At 44.3% G+C, this 23,968-nt stretch overlaps 1 long non-coding RNA gene across 1 annotated transcript in view; it reads right to left on the bottom strand.

The window, feature by feature from the left end:
- The window catches only part of LOC143793952 (uncharacterized), a 71,905-nt gene extending 53,002 nt beyond the window's left edge, over nt 1-18,903 (bottom strand). The window contains exon 1 of the long non-coding RNA XR_013220349.1: nt 18,793-18,903. This is a non-coding gene — a long non-coding RNA (uncharacterized LOC143793952). The remainder of the gene's footprint in view (nt 1-18,792) is intronic.
- Nucleotides 18,904-23,968: the final 5,065 nt, after the last annotated feature.

The raw sequence follows: 23,968 nt of genomic DNA, 5'->3' as shown, positions 1-23,968 counted from the left end.
AGTGACAGAAGTTTGGCAATGCCTGCAGTCAGAGCCTGTGCTCGTGGGTGGTTTGACGAGAAAGGCCGCCTTTTCTCCCATGCCTGTACTACCGATGGCTGTAGACTGGGCTGGGAGTGTGTGGATGACTGGGAAAGTGGCGCTGCGGGTGGAATTACAGCGGGTCTCTGGACAACAGGGCCAGAGGTTCTTCCACGGCGATCCTGGGAGGAAGCCGAACCAGCTGCGTGTGAGCTAGAGGAAGAGGCAACACGAGCTGAAGAGGTGGTAGCTGCCGCTGTTGGTTGGCCTACCTCTTCAGTGTGTTTTTCTAACTCCGCCGGGTGCCTGTTGCGCACATGTTTTCACATGTTGGAGGTATTGAGGTTGCTGACATTTCGACCTCTTTTGACTTTTTGATGACACACATTGCATCTGACATAGCAAATGTCATCTGCAACTGTGTCAAAAAAGGACCAGGCACTGCAAGTCTTGGGAGCGCCCTTTTTGGCTTTTGGAAGAGACATGCTCCTAACGGGTGCCAAAGCGGAGGCTGCAGGATCCGCAGTCTTCCCCCTCCCTCTCCCTCTTTGGGCCGTACGGGGAATCTCTTCCTCAGAGCTGCTCCCACCACCTTCCTGTCCCTCACGCCAAGATGGGTCGAGGACCTCATCATCTACACTACCCTCTGCCCCCAACTGCTCCTCCTGGGTAGTCTCAGCAGCAGAGCACGCACCAGTAAGTGGCACCTGAGTGTCATCATCAGCTGATGCGGCCTGCGATGTGGTGACTGGAGCCACTGGCCCACCCGCCTCTTCAGAGGAAGACAGAAAAAGCTGTTGGGCATCACTGCACCCTGCCTCTTCTTCCATTTCTCCAATGCTGCTTGGCTGGCCCCCTGTTTCCAAGCCAAGAGATTCAGAGAACAGAAGTAGAGACGGCTCCTGTCCTGGGCTCTCTGTCTGCCTGGGCAATTTGGCAGGTGGTGAAGAGACAGATGGCTGCTCTCCAGTGCTCTGTGTCTGAGAGGATGTGGCACTAATGGAAGTTGATGCATTAGCTGCCATCCATCCGACAACAGCTTCAATTTGTTCTTCACGCAGCAGCGGTGTACGGCGCTCTGACACAAAGCTACGCATGAATGACTGTTGCCTGGTGAAAGTGGGTGCTGATGAGTCACCGGTGCCCGCAGCAGGCACAGAATCCCCACGTCCCCTCCCTGCTCCGCGACGGCTCCCACGCCCACGTGCCTTACTCACTGCCTTCTTCATCTTGGTTGACTGATAAAGATAAGCAGAAAAGTACTAACGGATTTGTGTGCTTATTCCTGAGCAACTCCTCCTAACAGGTATAAGAAACACTAATTTTCTAAAGTGTGGACTAGACTTTAATATGAGCTAATGTGGCCTACACAAATGTAAAGTGGTGTAACTGGTGTGTTTGGTGAACTTTATTATTTATTTATTTTTTGGGGGATGAACTGACAACAGATAGAGCTGCAGTCACACGGAGACCGTGCAGACAGACGTAAACGGCGCTACAAGGCCCAAAAACCCTCCTCTACGTTATCCTATGTAGTGTTTTTCCACAAATTAGCTGGAGACGGGTGGAAAGACACTAATAGGATTTTTTTGAATAAATTAGCAGCAGACTACACTACTTGAAAAAAAATGAAAATTGATTTGGCGGTATGACGCAGTGAACAACCCTGAGCTGGAGACAACCAGGCTATGGCTGCTCACAGACTACAGGGCGAGCTGCAATCACACGGAGACCGTGCAGACAGCCGTAAACGGCGCTGCAAGGCCCAAAAACCCTCCTCTACGTTATCCTATGTAGTGTTTTTCCACAAATTAGCTGGAGACGGGTGGAAAGACACTAATAGGAATTTTTTGAAAAAATGTGCAGCAGCCTGCACTACTTAAAACAAAATGAAAATTGATTTGGCGGTATGACGCAGTGAACAACCCTGAGCTGGAGACAACCAGGCTATAGCTGCTCACAGACTACAGGGCGAGCTGCAGTCACACGGAGACCGTGCAGACAGCCGTAAACGGCGCTGCAAGGCCCAAAAACCCTCCTCTACTTTATCCTATGTAGTGTTTTTCCACAAATTAGCTGGAGACGGGTGGAAAGACACTAATAGGATTTTTTTGAATAAATTAGCAGCAGACTACACTACTTGAAAAAAAAAAAAAAAAGAACAGTATGAGGCAATGAACCACCCTCCCTGAACTGAATACAACCAGCTATGGATGGCCTATGTGGCTGCACTCAGACTAGAGAGTGGGCTGCACTCACACACACACACACACACACACACAGACCTTGCAGATCGCTGTGAAAACAGCGCTACAAGGCAAAAGCAAGGTGAATAGTAGGTGAACACAGCGGTTGCTAAATTAGCCTTTGGAAAGCACAAAGAAGCAAATCGCTATCTCTAAACTGTCCCTCAGTCAGCAAACAGCGTCCTGTCACTAACTGAATTCACAGCAGAGTGATCGCAAAATGGCGCCAGCAACTTTTAAACTGCATCATGACATCATTTCAGCAGCCAATCACAGCCTTGCCAGTACTTTCATGCCCTCCATGCTAAACAGGATGTGCCCACACTTGGAATCATTCTCATTGGCTGAATTTCTGAATTTTGAATCTTGGAACTTCCGATTCCGGTATCCGATACGCGGCAAGTATCGGAATCCCGGTACTTGCGGTATCGGAATGCTCAACACTAGTCACAGCACTTGTGCAAGCACTGCAACCAGTGTCGGACTGGGGTGACAAGGGCCCACCAGTAACATTGACTTTGGGGGCCCATTTTCACCTGCATGCAAATATTATACTACCTTTGTTCACAAATTTACCTATATCTGTATGGTGTACAATAACAAATTGCATTGTGGTACCGTGTTAGCCAGAAAGATCGATGTGAATACTTTTCTGCCCAATGATGACAGAAGTATTCTAGAAGTGATACCTTTATTGGCTAACTAGAAAATAATATGTTTGCAAGCTTTCAGAGCACAGTGGCTCCTTCTTCAGGCAAGATTACAAATATATCGGGGAAACTATGCAAAGACTACAAACTAGGATGAATCTACACAGACACACAATCAGGAATGAAATGGACACACCGGTGGGAAAACATTTCTCTGGACCTGGACACAGTATGACAGATTTAAAAGTCTAAAGGTACCGTCACACTCAGCAACTTTGCAAAGAGAACGACAACAATCCGTGACGTTGCAGCGTCCTGGTTAGCGATCTCGTTGTGTTTGACACAGCAGCGATCTGGATCCCGCTGTGATATCGCTGGTCGGAGCTAGAAGTCCAGAACTTTGTTTGGTCGTCAGGTCGGCGTGTATCGTCGTGTTTGACAGCAAAAGCAACGATGTCAGCAATGTTTTACATGGAGCTAACGACCTGTGAGAACGATAAGTGAGTCACCGTTACGTCACAGGATCGCTCCTGCATCGTTCTGGAGCTGCTGTGTTTGACGTCTCTACAGCGACCAAAACAGCGACGCTCCAGCGATCGGCTCGTTGTCTATATCGCTGCAGCGTCGCTGAGTGTGACGGTACCTTTAATACTAAAAGGTAATTTTGAGGACCACAGGGAAAGAAAAATTTGGGAATACAAACTAATGAATATGTTTACTTCGTTAACACTAGGACTCAATTTAACAACTGGATTTATGAGTCACTACATGGATACAATTCACACCTCCACCAGACGGACTCCAGATAACTAAGAACATTATTCCCACTGCCTCTCCATTTGTAAAGGCCCCGTCTCACATAGCGAGATCGCTAGCGAGATCGCTGCTGAGTCACAAGTTTTGTGACGCAACAGCGACCTCAGTAGCGATCTCGCTATGTGTGACACGTACCAGCGATCAGGCCCCTGCTGCGAGATCGCTGGTCGTGTCGGAATGGCCTGGACCTTTTTTTGGTCGTTGAGGTCCCGCTGACATCGCTGAATCGGTGTGTGAAACACCGATCCAGCGATGTCTTCACTGGTAACCAGGGTAAACATCGGGTTACTAAGCACAGGGCCGCGCTTAGTAACCCGATGTTTACCCTGGTTACCAGCGTAAATGTAAAAAAAACAAACACTACATACTCACTATCTGATGTCCGTCAGGTCCCTTGCCGTCTGCTTCCTGCTCTGACTGCCGCCGTAAAGTGAGAGCACAGCACAGCAGTGACGTCACCGCTGCGCTCTGCTGTCACTGTACGGCGGCACTCAGTCAGAGCAGGAAGCAGACGGCAAGGGACCTGACGGACATCAGATAGTGAGTATGTAGTGTTTGTTTTTTTTTACATTTACGCTGGTAACCAGGGTAAACATCGGGTTACTAAGCGCGGCCCTGCGCTTAGTAACCCGATGTTTACCCTGGTTACCCGGGTGCTGCAGGGGGACTTCGGCATCGTTGAAGACAGTTTCAACGATGCCGAAGTCGTTCCCCTGATCGTTGGTCACTGGAGAGAGCTGTCTGTGTGACAGCTCCCCAGCGACCACACAACGACTTACCAACGATCACGGCCAGGTCGTATCGCTGGTCGTGATCGTTGGTAAATCGCTATGTGAGACGGGGCCTTAAGAAAGTGCCTAATTTGATTACCTTGGCTTATCTATGGACTCGTCATTACACTTCCCACCCTCTAACAAATGTCCTGCTTTAGTATTCTTTAAATTTTGTGCTTGTTTCTTATTAATCTATTTGTAATCTTGCCTGAAGAAGGAGCCACTGTGCTCTGAAAGCTTGCAAACATATTATTTTCTGTTTAGCCAATAAAGGTATCACTCCTAGAATACTTATGTCATCATTGGGCAGAAAAGTATTCACACCTATATCTGTATATAATAATAAACTGGGTAGCGTGGTTAAGGAATGATGAGATGCTGCTTTTTCTGTATAGAGTGAATCAAGTGAATTATGCCAAGTACTGCCCATACAGTGGGGTTGGGGGCCCAGATCTACACAGGGGCCCACCAGGGGATTCCCCTGTTGCCCTGTGGGCCAGTCTGAACCTGGGGTATAGTACAGGGGAAGAGCAGTACATTTAGTACAGGTACTATGCAGTTCAGTACAGGTAGATAATATTGCAGCATGGGGCCCATACACTGGTTTTGCCCAGGGGTCCTCTCCTGTCTGTGTCCTCTAATGAGCAGTACAGTTAATATACTACAGATAGAGAGCAGAACTGAATAGGTGAAGATCAGTATAATACAGGAGTATAGAAGTGCTGCACTTGTAGTACAGGTATAAAGAAGGGGAGTATATGTAGCACATATAGATAATAGAAATCTAGTGGAGGTTGAAAAAAATAACCATCAATAGAGAACAATTCACTAGAAAACAGTATGATGTACTTTACTGGACAGAGATCTAAAACCATACACCCTAAGCCAGGGATGTCAAACTGAAATACACAGAGAACCAAAATTAAAAACTTGAACAAAGTTGCATCAAACCTTGGTATTTAAAAAAATGGCTACAATTGAGATAGTGTTTCTTTATCATCAAATATAACGATGAACCTTTTTATATGGAAACAAAATTGAGGGGGTTGTTCCACCACAAAGTACATTTTAGTTAATAGATACTAAGAGTCAAATCACATGACCGGAACATTAAGTATTTAGTCTCGGGCAAGGATGAACATAGAAATCATGGGGTCCCATAGCAGAAGTTCTAATTGGGCCCCCCTGAAAAAAAACCCTTAATATTCAGTAGGGTCACAGGAGGGCATATTTCACAACTTTGTAGCCCTTATTAAGTACGGTATTTTCCTCCTATCAAAGCCCCTAGATTGCCCTTTTATTTCTCCCAAATAGTATGATACCAACAAAGTTGTCCCCTAAACGTAGGATGATATCCCCACTGTGAATGTATCCAAAATTCTCTCCAAAAGCACAGTACGATGCCCCTACTGTACCCTCTCTCAACTCCACCCTGCAAAGTATAGTGACCCCAACACAGTATGATGCCCAACTGTGATCCCACACAGCCCTCCACACAGCATAATGGTTCCCAGATAGTCCTTTATACAGTATAATGAGTCCCACATAATCTTCCAAACAGTATAATAGGCCCCACATAGTCCTCCATACAGAATAATGTGTCCCATATAGTCCTCCATGCAGAATAATGGCTCTCCATAGCCCTCCATACAGTATAAAGGGCCCTACATAGTCCTCCATACAGAATAATGGCCCCCAATAGTCCTCCATAGCTTGCCTCTGCCATCATTGCTTTCAACTGTATCGACATTCAGAATGCCGATACAGTTGAAAGTCTGATTCCGGCCGGGGGGAGCTAGTGCAGGCATCGCAGGTCAAATAAAGTCACACTGCGGACCAGAGTTTGACATGTATGCCTTAAGCCATTCGATTTCTGTAGCTCCATATTAAATTAATTACAGTTAGAAAATGAAAACTAAGACCCAACCACTAGAGACAGAGGATGGGAAAGGACAAAGACAGTAAAGAAGAGTAAATGAGACAGGCTTAGATACTCTGGCTCAGTAGCATGCTGTCCCTGGCATGGGTGGACATACCGCCTATTCAGCCTGTGCAACCGCACAGGGGCCCAGAGCGGGAGGGGGCCCCCGACGGACATACAAAGCAATGAATGTGAATGACAGCTGGCCGCAGTATTACTGCTAACAGGAGAAGCAGGGGGCCCGCTCTGCTGCACGCATGTGATATGACAGTTAAATGGGCCCCCCTCCTCACCTGCTAGCATATATTATGTTGCTGTCCAGCCGGCTGTCACTGCTGCAGTCTGGTGAGGTGACAGGTAGCAGACGCTGGACCAGGAAGAGAGGAGGGAGGGGGAGGGCCTCTCAGTCACAGTGAGCCACTGAAGCTTGCTCTGCTTGTGACTCACTGTTGCTGTGCACGGGCAGTAGTTTGTGCACTCTTCCCAGAGCCTCAGTGATCCACAGGACTGGGTCTTTACATTACACATAAAAATAGGGGGGGTGAGGGGAGGAGTGAATTAATCACTGGTCTAAGTAGGGGAAGGGCCGGCCCCCATGGAATAAAAGTATTAAAATAATCGATCCACTATATAGGGGGTGAATGGGGATAGAGATCTACAGAGCGCCTGGTACATGTTTAAGGTTATATGGAGTGCACAGTAAAATTTGTGCATGGTTACCTCTCAGCCAATCACACACTGCCTTGCAAGCACATCTGTGATTGGCTGACAGGATGATCTGCAAGTGTCTTCTGTGCAGATATGACATCAATTGCATGACTGCTTTGTGCTATATTCAGTTGTTAAAGGGAACCTGTCACCCCCAAAATGGAAGTTGAGCTAAGCCCACCGGCATCAGGGGCTTATCTACAGCATTCTGTAATGCTGTAGATAAGCTCCCCGATATAACCTGAAAGATGAGAAAAAGAGGTTAGATTATACTCACCTGGGTGACAGGTTCCCTTTAAGTATGGAACTTAAATTTATTATTTAGAGTTGATAGTTGTGTTCTAAACTGATAATAAATATTACAACCTATATGTTTACATAACTTTGTTGCGCTATGGAGGGGGGACCCGGGAAGATTTCTTGCACAGGGGCCCTCTGAAGTCTGTGTCCGCCCCTGGTCCCTGGATACTACTTCTTATTGAAAATGATTTCTGTGCCGCCTGGAACTTGTATCCATGTTTCCTACAAATAATTTATAACTATTTAAACTGATCAAAAACTAGGCCATGTGTAATGGTAGATCTCTGATTTAGTAGTCATACAGTTGCTATTGTATACCTCTATACAAGAGCCAAGTAAAGTCAGTACAGTAAAATCCAGTGACTTACAGGTGACTAATTGGACTTGTTCACTGTCCTTTCTCTTCTTCTGACAAAGACAGCTTCTCTTGACTGCAGAGTTTTGCTGCCAAGACATCTTTGGCGCCTCTCTTCTGCAGTCCAACCCCACCCTTTTTAGCAAGGCAACTTACCCATCCTTTCACAGCTCCATTCTTCAGCTACAACCGCTACTGTGATTGCTCTGACCCAGGTGCCCCCATTACAGTACATTCAGTACTGCTCAATGCCCAAATGTTAGTGTCGGAGGAAAGCAAAGATTGATGAAAGTGGAATCATAACATGAAGATGTTGGGTTCTGTAGCAATTCTTAGATCCTAATTTAGACCCCAGAACTCAATGTTATTTAGACTCTCACATTAATTAACTGATGTATCAGATCCTTAAAAAAAATCCCAAAATGAATAAGACCATAGATCATACTCCAGGATAAATAATAACTCAGACCGGAAAATTATTCAGACTAGACCCCTAAGTTTAAAACTCAGACCCCTAAATTCAAACCCCAGGCCAGACACAGAAATAAATCAGACCTGAATCAGATGTCAAAAGAAATCACACTACAGGCCCATAAATGTAAGCCTCAAACAGAAAAGAAAACAATATTTAGGCCCCAGATCAGGTGTTTGCTCCTATTCCAGGTGATGCCAGCTGCACGCTTAGTCCTGAACCAGCCAGCATCAAGAAATTATGCGTTCCTTCACACACTACCTTCAGGTACTGGAAGGTGTCAAGACCTTGAGACATTGTGAGTATAACATGTAATGCAATACATCTTACATATTTTAGAATATCTTTTCAATTACAATAATCAATTGAACAAAAAAAAAAATCTGTTCGCATTTGTGAAAGTTTATGCCATTCTTGCCACAATAGTGCATCCCTTATTTGTTATTTCCCTATCTTCCAAATAATAAATGCAGATGTCCAATGTGATAAGTTAAACTTTACATTGCAGACCAAGCAAAATGTAAATTTACTGAACAAAGACTATTACAGTATTTTATCATATCTAGAATGCATGGTACAAAAAAGCTGAAGCAGCTGCCTATGATGCGGGGAATTCCCTATTAAAGTCAAAGTCGTAAACTAAGCATGAAGATTCTCTACTTCCTTTTATATTACTAGACTGTGTAATCTCCCTCAGGCATTATCTTAACCATCTGGAAGGGTGTTTGCTACTTTAGTTCTTTTCTTGTTCATTTAGCAATTCAGAATTTTGTTACAAAATTTTACTTTCACTGTTAAGAAGTGATAAGAGGAAACCAATCAAGCTGCTTCGTTTAATAAATGACATAAATTCTGTATTTTGGACCACTGCTAGTAAATGAGCTGCACCACAGATGTTTTTTTCCTTGCATAAAACATTTTATTCAAAGCCATATTAAGGTTGTAGTACAAAAAAGGAAAAAAATTTGGCTGGGACAGTAACTGTTATAAAGTTTGGCTAACTAAAGAGGCTGTCCCATAGTAATGAATGAAAAAATCTGTGAACATATGACTTCCTCTTTATTCCATGAGAGCATATGCCGAGACCCCCTTCTTGAGATAGATGCAGATACCTGCAGTGGGTCCCAAACTTATTGGATATTTATGAAATATTTGATCAATATGCCACAAATATATATGTCATAAATGGGACATCTTTTTAAGCTGGCCATTCATATTACTTTATTGTGCGCATAACCTGCCAATGTTTATCAGAAGTTCTGTTCAACCACAGGTTACTTTATATGGGCCAATAATTGTCCAAACAACCATTCATAAGATCGCCCACTCATAATCGTTGTCCCATGTAAACATGGCACTTATCAGCAAAAACACTTGTTCATTGGCTAATTGGATATGTTTTGTAAACCTAAAATCATCACCTGCAGACATATCTTCCTGTAAAAATCATATGCAATCCTTATGGTGATTGAACAATCATATGAAAAGGATTATCCAGGGCTAATTGTTTTTTTACTAAGGGCCTAAGAATAATAATAGGCAGGTGGATGATAGCTGCGTGCTTGTTTTGCCTGGCACCGATCTCTGCTGGCATAGAGTTCAAGTCAGCAGAGCAGTGGCTTCTATTCCACTCTGCTCTGTTGACGAGGTGTGACTGGTGACGTCATGCTGATTGACAGCCGGCTCCTCACTGTCTAACTGAGAGGAGCTGGCTGTCAATGTGCATGATGTCGGCTTTCACGCCCCATTGACAGAGCAGCCCAGAAGAGGAAGAGCTGCTCTGCTGACTAGGAGCAGCTGAATCAGAGGCAGAGTGGTTAATGACCATGCAGAGCTGGCGTGGAATAGAAAAGGTAGGTAGTAACTGCCTGCCTTTTAGCTTTTAGGCCAGCAGTAGAAAAAAAAATAGTCATGGATTTAACTATTGTTCTGTCCCCATAGTTTACATTCGCCAGTGTAAAGTTTCTAAATCAACTGCTGATCACTTTATCAGGTTGCATGCCCACAATCAGGAATAGCAGTGTTTTGGATACAGCGCGTTTGTGCTGCATCCAAAACGCTGCGTTGTACATTAGAAGCACAGTGGATTGGATATATAGAAATCCCATGACCGCTGTGTTTCTATTTACTGCTGTGTAAACTCACCCACGGTGCGGGTTTTTGAGCCACAGCATGTCAATTTATGACCAATTGAATGTTATTACATGCAGTGAATCCGCATGCATTGATAAACAAGTGCAGCAATTATAACATAGCGAAAATAAGCTGCTTCCAAACGTTGCTATTCCTGATGGTGAGAACATAGCCTTATATTGGTTTTTGCGTCTGACGTTTCTTCACTGTTAGGCTATGTTCACATGTATATGCAGCGACCCAGAGTCCTGGTCGTTGCAGTAATTGTTCTTCCACCAGGGGGAGCGATATTCCGTCTGATGGCAATAAAGGAGATCTTCCTAGGTATCACAAACCATACACCACACTTCACACTCCAGACCACCAGGGGGAGCCTTGCTCCTATCTACTAGGGCACGCCTCACAATTAGGTAAAACTGGTGGGCTGGATAGAAAGTTAGTCAGAAGCTGACTGGGCTTCGCCCAGGTAACATCGAGGCAGAAGCTGACTGGGCTTCTCCCAGGCAGCACCCTGTCAGGCAGACAGAGGGAAAGGAGGAACATCACAGAGCTGCAGACAGAGAGGTCCCTGACAGGGGTGGGATCCTGTCAGAGGCCTAGACAGAAGGCTATGGAGCTGCGCCTGCCTCACGTGTGGCAGCATCCTAAGAAAGGACACGAAGAGAATTGTATTGTAGCAGGTGAGAAATGAAGTCATAGCACAAGGAGATAAAACCAGAAGGAGTTCTGCCCTGTAAAAGGCTGCCTCCTTCTGAGGCGCAGAAGCCGGTAGCCAGGACACCGAGGGAGTAATAGTCTCTACGCTTTACTTCAGAGACTGGCAGGACAGTTAATTCCACGTTGGCTGCCCGACCATATACCCAGGAGGCACGGTGGCAACTTGTGGGGGCCGGGGCGTCTCTAGGGTCCCTGTAAAAAGGCTCAGGCCATCAGTCATATGGGTTTGTCCTATCCATACCATCTGGGGGACAGAGAGGAAGACATAGCATCTAGAACATCTACAACAGTTGTGAGGACCTTACCGAGAAGCTCAGCAGGGAGGTACTACAACACACAGGCTCTAGAAGAAGGCTACTGATTTCCACCTGGATAAGGGGACTCTGGATTTGCCTTCGGACCGGCCGGACTCTGCCTACCCTGTGGTCCGTACCCTGGACTGTGGATGTTGAAGTCTTCAGTAAAGGTAAAGAGACTGCAACCTTGTGTCCTCTTTATTCACTGTGCCTTACATCATCCGCCATCCATTACCTACACTCTGGGAAGCCCTGGGGACACACTTCACCAGTGGGAAGGTATACCATCTTGCTGCCATAACATCACCCCAGCGGACCCCTAAGCAGCGTCGGTCACCCTGACCGAATACCACAGGTGGCATCGCGAACACTATTTCAAACTATTCCTTTTATTGGACGTCCCTCAAAGGGCCACCGGGACCGGGTGTCATCCCCTGAACCGAAGGACCCGGTACCGAGTACTCCATTGCCCTTACGTGGGGGCGATCCATATATTATTTGGCCAGTATTTTACATCAGTACTTGTAAGCCAAAACCAGGCATGGGTTAAAAATACAGAAGTGGTGACGTGTTTCTATTATAGTTTTTCTCTGATTATTCCACTCCTGGTGTTGGTTTACAATACTGAGGTAAAATACTGACCAAATACTGATAGTGTGACCATAGCCTTGGGGCTCATTCCCATCTGTGTGAATAAAATCGGTCGATGTTGTTCATGAAAAGTCGGACGACTGTCATGCAAGTGGCATGCAATTTCCATGGGAGTACAGTGACACCCCAGGAGTCTGGTTGTCACAGTGGTATTGCCTTCCCCACGGGGAGGGTGATGCTATGCCTGAAAGCAAGAAGGATCCCCTTAGCAGGTAACACTTACTTGCAACACTCTTCTGACTCCAGGCCAGAAGGGGGGAGCTCTAGACCCGATTTCAGCATAGCTTCCCTATATATATATTCTGGATGGAGGAGGAGTTAGTGAGATTGCAGGAGACAGTGAGGGGAGAAGGAGCACAGGAGGAGAGAGAAACTGGAGGGAGCTGCTAGTGGGCTCCCTCCAGGATCAAGCGCAGAAACCAGAGGCCGGCATTCCGAGGTTGTGGGGGTAACTGTATGCCCTACAGCAGAAACTGGCAGGCAGGAGATTCCAAGTCTCCTGGTCGCCATTACACCCGAAGGCACAGCAGCAGATAGGGCCCGAAGTCACCACGAGAAGGGACACCTGTAAAAAGGCTTGAGTTGCCTGCCATGCAGGTAGTATCCACCTAAAAGGACAGAGAGAGAGAGGACCTTGTACAAAGCCTCAGACAGCAAGGGACTGAGAACACAGAGCAGTAAGGAAGGCTTCCAAACCCACCTGGCTAGACCACCTGTATCCTGTACCTGAATTTCACCAGTAAAAGATAAAGAGATTGCAACCTTGTGTCATCTAGTTCTTTCCTGCACTCCACCGTCAACTATCCCTTTTACCAGCTGCACCGGGAGCCCTGGGGACCAAGCTCTACCTGTGGGGAGCTATACCATCTAAGCTGCCAAGCCATCAGCCCCAGAGGACCCCTTTAAGCAGCATCAGCCACCCCTCACCGAATACCACAGGTAGCGTCACGAACATGCTACATTAGACTTTATTCCCATTTCCATTAATCTCCTTTTTACTGGACGCCCAGGGCCACAGACCGGGTCACTGCCACTGTGACCACCCCTTTAAGAACAGAACCGACCCGGTACCGAGTACTCCATGGTCCTAGCTGGCGCTCCAGTACAATGCAATTTTTCTCACCTAACATCCGTACGACAATCAAATGACATGCGTATGTGATCCGTATGCAATGTGATTTTAACATTAGCTTTTACATAGAGTAATTCTCTGTCATTCAAAGATAGTTTTCAAAGTAAATATTCTTCAATACATAGATAGTAGATAGGTAGATGGATAGGTAGATACTGCATATAGATAGAAATATGTGACTGACATATATAAATAATGGAGTGCGTGTTTAGCTTACTGTACATGTATTTAAGTAATAAATGAAAAAATGTAAGAAAAAAATGGCGTGGTGTCCCCGAAAGTTTGTTAACCAGCAGAGGGAAAGCAGACAGCTGGGGGTTGATATTTATAGCCTGGGAAAGAGGTAATAAACATGGAGTTTCCCAGGCTATTAATATCAGCTCACAGCTGTATACTTAGCCCTTATTGGTTATTAAAATGGTGGACCACCCAAAAAAATGACATGGCCCCCCAATAATTAATAACCAGCAAAGGCTAGGCACAAAGCTGCAGGCTGATATCAGTAGGCAAGGAATTAATAGGCATGGATATTGGGCCCCTCCCAGACTAAAAGCATCAGCTGTCAGATGTGCCAATTATGGTGCTTATCCTTTGCTCTTCCCACTTGCTCTGGTGCACTGACAGGTGGTGTAATAGTATTGGGGTTGATGTGAGCTTTGTATTGGCAGCTGACATCAAGCCAAGGGGTTAGTAATGGAGAGGTGTCTATAGGACCATACTCATATTGTAAATAAAAAACACTCTGAATAAAGTCCTTTATTTTAAATAAAAACACTGCCACCTTTTTTAAATTAAAAATATAAAGACAAAGTTATACTCACCTTGACACCTAATTCACTAAAGCCAATGTCCCCTGTAAAAGAATTAAAATAATAAACAACCATATCCCTCACTTGTCTGACATGAAGATAATCCTCTGATGCCCATGTCCCGAGTAAAAGAGTAAAAAAATAAACAACCATATTCCTCACCTCTCTGATGAGAAGATAATCCAAATTTCTCATGCCCTAGCAGTGACAACAGTGAGGTGAACAGAGTTCATTGGCTATGAACTCCACTCACGTCACTGTGAGACACTGATGATGTGCTATGATGCGCAGCTCAGTGTCTCTGCTGGCTGCCAGGCTGAACACTCGTATCATGCCAGCGTTATACCTGGCAAATAGATTTAGCAGTGCTAGACTCATCAAGGGACATCAACCTCAATATTATTACTCCATTTTCCAGCGTACCAGGGCAAGTGGGAAGAGCGGAGGATAAGTGCTAGAATTGACACATCGATAAGATTCACCATTTCTGGGGTGGCTGAAAGGTGATGTTTTTAGTCTGGGAGGGGGCTAATATCCATGGCCCCTTTTAGTCTATTAATATCAGCCCACAGCTGTGTGACTTTTTGTTGATTATTAATAGTAGGGGGGCCCCACATCATTCTTTTATGGGTACCCTATTTTAATAACCAGTAAAAGCTAAATATACAGCTGTGAGCTGATATTAATAAGCTTAGAAGCTCTGTATACTACCCCTTTCCCAGACTATAAACATCAGCCCCCATCTGTCCACTTTCCCTCTGCTGGTTAACAAAATTTAGGGGAATCCCTCACCATTTTTTTCTGTAACTTACTTGATTTATCAATTAAATACATGAATATTAAACTACACATGCACTGTACTGATTATATACAGTATGTCACTCACATATTTGTAGCAATCTATGTATGTATACTTATTCTTTTCATTCTGACTTGTCATGCTGTCATTTTATTGTACTCGGCTGATGAAATGTCAGGTTTTCTAGGAGATTGGTGTATAAAAATTGGACAACACGTGCATGGTTTGTAAACTGTGGGATTTTTTTTCACACACTCATTGACTTGCATTGACAAATCTTGGCTGATATTCGAGAACAATTGCAGCATGCTGCAATATATTTTTTAGTCCGACCTTAGCTGAGAAAAAAAAATCACAGATGAGCAGTGAATCATAGAATAACATTAGGAAGAGTGCAATCTGATTTCTTATCAGATTGCACTCTCGTCTGTTTTTCTTGCACATTGTCTCTTTTTTACCCCTAATTTTTTGCAGTGCTGTTTTTGTCTTTAGAAAATACATTTCCAGCAGGAAAAAATGACTGACCAGTCGAACTGAGCAAAAAGATTTGCAGGATCTTGGTCCATCGGTCAAGTTGGTAGTCTATGGCAAAGCTCCTACTGCAAGCTACATCCTCCAATTCTCCCTCAAATTAATGGGCCCTGAGATGTAATTACTTTGTGGCGCAATCCTTGCATGACATCACGCCAGGCCTACTAATAAGAAGAGGCTCCGCTGATCTTGGAAGCAGTAGATTCACAAGGTTCTTGTCCATCTGTGATTGCAGTACAGTTTACTAGCATTGCTATCAAATAAATAAGGCAGCACACTGCGGCGCTAAAACAAGCAAACATGAAACATGAAAATTTGACTGCATTACTGCACTAGAAATATGAAAAAATGAGAGCGTTTAGCGCATAAATTGGCCAATTCATGTGTACCTGGTAGCCACATTAAGGCATCTCTCGTATACCAGGTCCTAAACTTTCCTTTTGCAGTAATGCAGTTCAATTTTCATGTTTCATGTTTGCATGGTTTAGCGCCGCAGTATGCTGCCTTATTTATTTGGCTGTATGCGAGTTGGTGACTCTAGGTTCAGCACCTGTTCACGCTTAGTCTATGTATGGATGTGACGGTCAGTTTTTTGAAATTTTTACTAGCATTGCTAGTCATCACAATTGTGGATAAATGCTAATAATTGAAACAATCTAAAGGGTTAATTTGATCCAGTGTTACGTGCGCATTATCAAAAGTTCATCTTGGAAAAAGCCCTTTATCCTCAGGGACTCACCTACGCCCGCTCCCCAGGTGTTACAAAAACAGAACAATAAAACACTAAACACACACCTTCCCTCCCTGACCTGTGTCCCTTCGCACCTATCCGTCCCGGCACCAAGGTAATTGTCTGTTTAGTTCCATAAAACTCTGAGTAAACTCTTACTTTTATGTGTTTATATAGGCTGGAGTTATGGTTTGTAGGTGGAATAAAACAGGGAAGAGAGGCGATAAGAAGATATGACACCCCCATTATATAGCAGACTTATCTATTACCCTGAACCCTGCTTCCAGCCAGAGCCATAAAGGAATCCCCCTCCCATTTTGTGCTTATCAATTGTGTAATTTGCAGCAGTGTGGAAAGAAGATATGGCTCTAGATGTGATGGTCATTTGCGGTTCCTATAGCAATACTTAATGTGGATGACTGGGCGCCAGCGTGTCTCTTGATAGTTACTCGAGTGAGAGGAGATGGCACCTTTGTCACAAGAAGGTGACTGATATGATCAAATGTTATCTTGCTATATCCATTAACTCATGTATTGTTTTATTGTCTTATTCTCATTTATTTGTTTTAATGAACACATTACTGCTCTGTACTCAATGACACATGTATTACACAATGACTCTGACATCATTTACACATTGCAGAAGGCAACAATACTGTTTAAAGAGAACCTGTCATGCAATTCATGCTGCCTAAACCCATCGCTGCATGAATCACAGCCTGGCTACAAACTTTTAGGGAATATATAGTTAGAAGATTCAAGAGACAAGACTAGTCTGGCATTGCCTTTGGATGGCTTCTCCTAGCACCCCTCCAGGTGATTAACAAGACTCCCCCATAGCAATAGACCTGTAAGTCATCTGAAGAGGCCCTTGGAGAAGCTGGACAGGACTAGCATCGGACTAGTCTCGTCTCTGACTATGGTCCCCGGCTGTATCTTCTAAGTATATATTATTATTTATTATTATTTATTATTATAGAGTAATTTATTCCGTGGCGCTTTACATGCAAAAAGGTATGTACAAAACAAAAAAACAACAAAACACAAGTACAATAATCTTGAACAAAATGAGTTACCAACTTGTACAGGAGAAGAGAGGACCCTGCCTGCGAGGGCTTATAATCTGCAAGGGATGAGTTAGAATACAGTAGGTGAGGATAGAGCTGCTCGTGCAGCGGTATGGTGAAATGAGGTTTACTGCAGGTTGTAGGGTTGTCGGAAGAGGTTAGTCTTCAGGTTCCTTTTGAAGGTTTTCACCGGAGTCTGATATGTTGGGTTAGGGAATTCCAGAGTAGGAGGGGATGCATGGGAAAAGAAAAGTCTTGTATGCGATTGTGGGAAGAGGTGATAACAGGGAAGTAGAGAAGGAGATCTTATGAGGATTAGAGCCTGTGTGCAGGTAAGTAGTGGAAGATTAGATATATGGAGGAGACAGGTTATGGATGGCTTGGATGGAAGCTTTTGAACTGGAGTCTCTGGGCAATGGGGAGCCAGAGAAGGGTTTGACAGAGAGTAGAGGCTGGGGAATAGTGGGGGGACAGGTGAATTAGTCAGGCAGCAGAGTTTAGGATAGATTTGAGGGGTGCGAGAGTGTTAGAGGGGAGGCCACAAAGCAGGAGGTTGAAGTAGTTGAGGCGGGAGATGATGAAGGCATGCACTAGTGTTTTTGCAGATTCTTGCTTGAGGAATGTGTGGATCCGGGAGATAATTTTGAGTTGGAGTAGACAGGAAGTGGAAAGGGTTTGGATGTGTGGTTTGAAGGAGAGATCAGAGTCAAGGGTTACCCAGAGGCAGCAAGCTTGTGGGACTGGGGAAAGTGGGCAGTCATTTACTTTGATGGATAGGTCTGTTGGGGGGTATGAATGAGACTGTGATGCTAGTCACTATTCACGGGTAAGTCGTGAGGATGTGCGGTCAAGAGGTCCAAGGTCAGATATCAAGAGGGCTCATAATAAACAACGAGTTAAGGTGAGGTGTAGTCATATCATAGTCTGACGTCAGAATTCCAGGAAGGTAGACAAAGGGGCAAGGTAAAATGGGGTCAAAGGCATGGCCCAAGGTCCGGCAACAAAGATCAAAATACAGGATCACAGAGTACAGAACAAGCACACATCAGTTGAGCTAAGCTACAACTGGCAGTAATTGGAGGCAGAGAGCCAGTTAAATAGCTAGGTAATTACTCAGAACAGGAAACACAAGGAGGAAGCACTAGCACACCCCGGCCATGATTGGATGGCTGAACTGTCTTTCACTAATTCCAGAAACACTGATCGTTGGAATCGTGACATTGACATAGCTGAACAGTTCAGTGCACCTTCCCACCTTGTTTTGCATCCATCTTCACCCTCTTCTGGCTACTATAAAAGCTGTCAAACAAGGAAGAGGAGGTTGGAGATGGATATAAAACAAGTAGGTAGGGTAGGTGCACTGAACTGAGAGTGTACCAAGCACCTCGCTAGCATTTTACTGATTTCTTGCAAACACAGCAAAAATTTGGACACTACACGTATAATTTTTATTAGGGCTCTATCCCCTGCAAGTTGCTGCTCTTGATTTTGAACAGTCATTTTGTGCTGTCAGACTGCCTATATGGTGTCTATACACCTCAAAGGGAACCTGTTACCAGGTGTTCCCAATAAAAAAACAACAGCCATCATCTTTAACTCCTTTTTTACAGTATTCTAATTATCTGTATATAACTCCCCAACCCCCTCTGCAGAGCCCAAAAATACCTTTTATAATCTCCCCATACAGCGTGGTCCGGTCCTATGGGTGTCGCTGGTCTTGCTTTGGTGCCTCTTTTCTCATTACAATTACCATCCTCCTGCTTGCTTCATGTGGATGATGTGACCTTCAGAATCCACACAGTGTCCCCCAATCGTGATCAGGAGCAGGCGTATTTCACTCTGCCAAGCCGAAGGTGGAGCAGAGCATTATAATGCGCATGCATCGGCTCTCTTTGGTCTCTCCTGGAGCATGCATATTCCAGTACTTTGTTGTGCCCTGAGCAGTGCAGAAGGAAATATGCCTGCACAGCAGTGTGGGTGGGGGACACTGTATGGATGACATACAAGCAATCAGGAGGATGGCGATTGTGATGAAAGAGGAGAAGCTGAAGCGACACACCGGATTGCACTGTATAGGGGGGTTATAAAAGGCATTTTTGGGGCTATTCAGAGGGGGGTTGAGGACTTCTATACATCTAGCTAGAATACTGTCAAAGAGGCATTAACCCCTTCATGACCTGGGGTATTTTTGTTTTCGTTTTTCGCTCCCCTCCTTCTAAGGCCGGGATCACACATACGCGAAATACGGCCGAGTCTCGCAGGTGAAAACCCAGGTCTGGCGCCGGCACTCCGGAGTGGAGCGTGCAGCTCCATGTATTGCTGTGCGGCTGCACGCTCCGCTTCGGAGTGCCAGTGCCAGAGCTGGGTTTTCACCTGCGAGACTCGGCTGTATCTCACGTATGTGTGATCCCGGCCTAAGAGCCATAACTTTTTTTGTTTTTCTGTCAATATGGCCATGTGAGGGCTTATATTTTGTGGGACAAGTTGTACTTTTAAGCGACATCATTGGTTTTAGCATGTCATGTACTAGAAAACAGGAAAAAATTCCAAGTGTGATGAAATTGCAAAAAAAGTGCAATCCCACACTTGTTTTTTGTTTGACTTTTTTGCTAGGTTCGCTAAATGCTAAAACTGACCTGCCATTTTGAGTCTCCAGGTCATTATGAGTTCATAGACACCAAACATGTCTAGGTTATTTTTTATCTAAGTGGTGAAAAAAAATTCCAAAGTTTGCTAAAAAAAATAATAATTGCGCCATATTCCGATACCCGTAGCGTCTCCATTTTTCATGATCTCTGGTTGGGTGAGGGCTTATTTTTTGTGTACCGAGCTGATGTTTTTAATGATACCATTTTGGTGCAGATACGTTCTTTTGATCGCCCGCTATTGCATTTTAATGCAATGTCGCGGCGACCAAAAAAACATAATTCTGGGGTTTCAAATTTTTTTCTCGTTACGCCGTTTAGCGATCAGGTTAATCCTTTTTTTATTGATAGGTCAGGCGATTCTGAGTGCGGTGATACCAAATATGTGTATATCTGATTTTTTTATTGTTTTATTTTGAATGAGGCAAAAGGGGGGGTGATTTAAACTTTTATATATATTTTTTTTTTTTCAGATTTTTTAAAACATTTTTTTTTTACTTTTGCCATGCTTCAATAGCCTCCATGTGAGGCTAGAAGCTGGCACAACTCGATGGGCTCAGCTACAGAGGAGCGAAGGTCAGATCACTCCTATGTAGCTGAATTCCTGCATTGCTATGAGTGCCGACCACAGGGTGGAGCTCAACAACCATAGTGGTCTCAACCACTGCTTGTTATGCCGATGCATCGATGACCTCCGGTCAGCCATGCGCTCATTTCTGGCCGGATGGCCTGAAGCGGTAGTTAAATGCCGCTGTCTGCGTCTGACAGCGGCATTTAACTAGTTAATAGCAGCGGGTGAATCGCGAATCCACCCGCTGCTATTGCGGGCACATGTCAGCTGTTCAAAACAGCTGACATGTCCTGGCTTTGATGTGGGCTCACCGCCGGAGCCCACATCAAAGCAGGGGATCTGACCTCAGACGTACTATCCCGTCCGAGGTCAGAAAGAGGTTAAAGACGGTGGCTGTAGTTTATGTTGAGAAAACCTGGTGACCGTTTTCTTTCAAATAGCTGTCAGCTGAGCAGCTAACAACTATCTTTCCTGATCTCCATATATATGCACACTCAGTTCTGCTGAGAGTGCATGTGTTGTGCATAGGGAGAGTGGACTGGAGATGCCTCTGGCGGTGGCTTTTTCTGAAAGAATAAAAGAATTGGCACTCATAAACATCTTATGGTCGACCTGCCAAGCTGAAATTGGTACGTTCGTCTGACCTTACAATAATGTGTATGGACCCATCCAGTGTCTTACACCACAGAGTCTTGGTCAACCTATAAAAGATCTTTATTTGCTTGGAACTTGATAATGCGCTCGTACATATTTATATTATTAGTAGTAAATAAATATGAAATTAAGCACTATATCTCAGCTTTCTGAACACTTTCAACATTTTTCATCTATGCTCCCTGTTATCTTTCAGTACCAGCTAGGGCATTCCTCCCTTTAACCTTCTTTTGATCTCAGTCAATAAATGAACTTTCTCCTCTCACTGTTTTAAATAGACTGTTTAATCTCAGTTTACTTCAACTTTGATTTACTACACAGTGATTACGAATGGCGATGCCTTCAAGGGGGAACAAGCGAAACATTTTCACAGCATCATATTTAAAGCAATAATGTTGAAGATTTATGGGTACCCCTTTCACCTCTTCACTTGACTGCCAAAAATATTTATAAAGCATTACAAGCAAGCAGGCAGATCACATTTAACCTCAAAACCAGTTGGCAATGCCATTATCCTTTATCCTACAGTATCTGAAACTAATTTAACACCAAAGTGGTTTGGCATTTACAGATTAATTTTTAGATTTTGCATTTTAGAACACTTCTTATTTTCTTTTTTAAATCTGCTCTTATATATAAAAATGGCATAAAAAATGAAACACAAGTTTTTATAAAAAATTAATTAAACAAAAGTTTTTGTAGTAAAAATAACCTTTTCAATATACCTTTAAAAAATGCGAAGTTTGTTTTCCTGATACAAAGCCCCATATACCCTGCAAGGATGAATATTTAACCCCTTCCTGCTGCAGTCAATTTTTATTTTTACATTTTTGCACTTTTTTCCTCTAACTTCTTCCAGATTTCTTTTTTTTATTTCTCAGTCGTAAAACCAGTATGATGTTTTTTTTTCAGGATGAGTTGTAGTTTTTAATAACAACATTTATTTTGCCATATAATGTACTGAAAAACAGTATATTAATTCCAAATTAGAAATTGTGAAGAAAAGACAATCCCAATTTTAATTTTTGGGTTTTGTTTTCACGTTGTTCATTCTGTGCTAAATGACCTGGCAACATGATTCTTCAGGCCAGTATGACTACATTAATGCCAAACATAAAACGGGGAGAGAGCGGGCACCACCCTATTATCCAGGGATATTGCCGCAATTTCATCACTATTGGATGTGCAGGATTACACCATGATTTTTTTTTCATTCATGTGTTATTAACCCATTAAAGACCAGGGGTATTTCCTTTTTTGCATCTCCGTTTTTTGCTCCCCTTCTTCCCGGAGCCATAACTGAGGGGTGTCGCTCTTCTTGGTCCTTTGCCTCCCATATTCTTGTGATGCCATCCTCCTGCTTGCTTCATGTGGATGACGCATCCCTGGATCATCCACATAGTCTGCTAGGCATCGCGCTACTGTGCAGGCGTACTTATCTGCCCTCAAATTCCTGCAGTGCCCAGGCGCTGGGCCTCTTTGACCTTTCCCAGCGCCTGTTGGGATAATGTTCTTAGGCTTCCAAGCTTCTTACTTTTTTCTCCAAACGTAAGGATGGTCATTATGCCCAAAAAGTTCAATTTTAGTTTCATCAGATCACAGGACATGTCTCCAAAAATTAAGGTCTTTGTTCCTGTGTGCATTTGCAAACATCTCGCTTTTTTATGTTTCTTTTGGAGTAATGGCTTTTTCCTGGCAGAGTGGCCTTTCAGCCCATGTTGATAAAGTACTTGCTTCACTGTGGATATTGGCATAATTTTACCAGCTTCAGCCATCATCTTCACAAGGTCTTTTGCTTTTGTACGTGGGTTGATATGCACATGTTGGACCAAAGCACGTTCATCTCTGGGACCGAGAACCCATCTCCTTCCTGAGCGGTATGATGGCTGGACATTCCCATCTTGTACATGCATATAATTGTTTGTACAGATGAACGAGGCACCTTTAGGTATCTTGAAATTGTACCCAAGGATGAGCCAGACTTGTGCAAGCTCACAATTCTCTTCCTGATATCTTGGCTGCTTTCTTTAGACTTTCCCATGATGCTACACAAAAAAGCAGTGTGTTTCAGGCGTAAATTGAAATACATCCACAAGTGTGTCTCTATTTAACTCAGATGTTGCCAAAAAACATCAGAAACTTCCAAACACATGATCTTTTTTTGTGCAGTCCAGAATTATTTAAACTCAAAGGATACGATGGCTAGAACTCAATTAAAGATTAGAATGATGGTGCTAGTGAAAGGGGCCAGTGAGTTTGGAGCGGCCCCCAAATGCAGGGCAGCGGGGTACTCGGTACCGGGTCCCTCGGCCTCTGTTCTAGAGGTGTCATGGTGGCCCGACCCGGTCCGTGGCCCTGCTAAGGGGTGCCCAAATAAAGGTGTAGGTGAAAGTTTGTCAAGTGTTCGTGACGCCACCTGTGGTATTCGGTCAGGGTGACCGACGCTGCTAGGGGTCTGCTGGGGTGATGGAATGGCAGCTTGATGGTGTAACTTCCCACAGGTGAAGTATGTCCCCAGGGCTTCTCTTGATGAGTAGATGATAATGGTGTAGGTCGCAGTAAATGACGAGGACACAGGGTTGCAGTCTCTTTACCTTTTTACTGAAGGCTTCGGCATCCACAATCCAGAGCACTGCTAACAGGGCTGGCTGAGACCGTCCAGTCCGAAGGCACCTCCAGAGTTCCCTTTGCAGGTGGAAATCAGTAGCCTTCCTACTAGCGCCTGTGTGTTGTAGTACCTCCCTGCTGAGCACCACAGGATAGTCCTCACAACTGTCGTGTATGTTTCTGTTCTTTCTCTCCGTCCCCCAGATGGTTTGGATAGGACGCACCCATATGACGGGGTAGGCCTGGAGTTATTTTATAGGGACCCTAGAGACGCCCCTCTCCCACGTTTGCCTCCGTTGTCTTCATTAGGTGTAAAGGTGAGACAGCCAACCTAGAGTTAACTGCCCTGCCGTAGTTCAAAGTA

Source organism: Ranitomeya variabilis, chromosome 1, assembly GCF_051348905.1.
Source record: "Ranitomeya variabilis isolate aRanVar5 chromosome 1, aRanVar5.hap1, whole genome shotgun sequence".
Classification (NCBI taxonomy): Eukaryota; Metazoa; Chordata; class Amphibia; order Anura; family Dendrobatidae; genus Ranitomeya; species Ranitomeya variabilis.
This window is presented reverse-complemented; position numbering and strand designations above follow the sequence as displayed.